The sequence below is a fragment of the Austrofundulus limnaeus genome, unplaced genomic scaffold (assembly GCF_001266775.1).
Source record: "Austrofundulus limnaeus strain Quisiro unplaced genomic scaffold, Austrofundulus_limnaeus-1.0 Scaffold19, whole genome shotgun sequence".
Classification (NCBI taxonomy): Eukaryota; Metazoa; Chordata; class Actinopteri; order Cyprinodontiformes; family Rivulidae; genus Austrofundulus; species Austrofundulus limnaeus.
The window spans coordinates 169,982-171,190 of record NW_013952421.1 but is presented as its reverse complement, the minus strand read 5'-3'; positions in this window follow the sequence as shown (position 1 = coordinate 171,190).

Genomic DNA, 1,209 nt, shown 5'->3' with positions numbered 1-1,209 from the left:
GACGTTCCACGTCCCAAGAGCCAGCTTCTGTAGCCGAGGATCAGACCGCCAGGGTCCCCTCCTTCGGCTGCCGCCCATTTCACACAGCACCCGACCCCTTTATATTTTTTATTTAAGGATATAAAGGATATCCTTTTTTCAAGAATTAAATATATTAACTAAACTATATTTAGTCGGTGGTGGTTTRCAGCAGCATATCAGTCAAAAATACAATTCCTGTGGTGTTTTAAGCTTCTGTTCTGTTAGAGAAAACATAACCTGTAGTAACTCTTGCATGAAGGTTAATGTGTTCTTTTTTTTTTATCATTTCAAGACACCCTGTGCCAGATGCAGCAAAGCAGCCCCACAACATAACAGAGCCTCCATGTTTCACAGTAGGGACAGTGTTCTTTTCTTCTTCTTTTCTGGACTCTTAATGAAAATTTGGATCAAATTTTTTCCATGGGAGGACAGGTCAAGTGGGGACATTTGTTCGACGACAACTAGCCGGATATATCCTTGTTCCTGTGGACATGGAACTGATATGCTTGGCTGATTTGTCCCTGGAGGATGCTGAAGATTTATACATATTTGGATTATGATCACTGGATTTCTGCTGATTGGACTTGTGGTAATCTGGTGTATTGTAAAACAACGTTGGCAGCTATTCAGGCCATTTCTCAGCTGCTTGACCAGTATGAAAGGATGTGCCGTACATTCAGCACTCAGACTTTAGCCCTGTGTGAGCTGAGACACAGTCTGCAAGCAGCTRTTGAGGGTTGCGGGCCAGCTGTGGTCCTTGGAACACACTGGCAAGATGGAATCGATCTTGGAGAAGTTGATAGCTCAGCTCGGCAMGAATGCCCACACRAATTTGTCTGATTGGATTCACCACCTTGGGATGTACCAGCGGACATTGAGGTAGGGAAAATATTGTCTGCCTGATCGAAAACATTTTTCTTGCTATCTGCATTTGGCTCCATGATTCAGCCTTGGCACGCTGACTATCTCAAATTTTCCCTGATGGTATGCAAACAAGACGCTCCTCATCCACCCACTATCAACACCTGTGACTTCGACTTAGGCTCAATGCCGACTGATGAACTTTATTCCATCTATCAGGACAATGGCAGAAGTTACCTAGGCTGTGGTCACAGGCTCACATTACATTGCACACACACACACACACACACACACACACACACACACACACACACACACACACACACA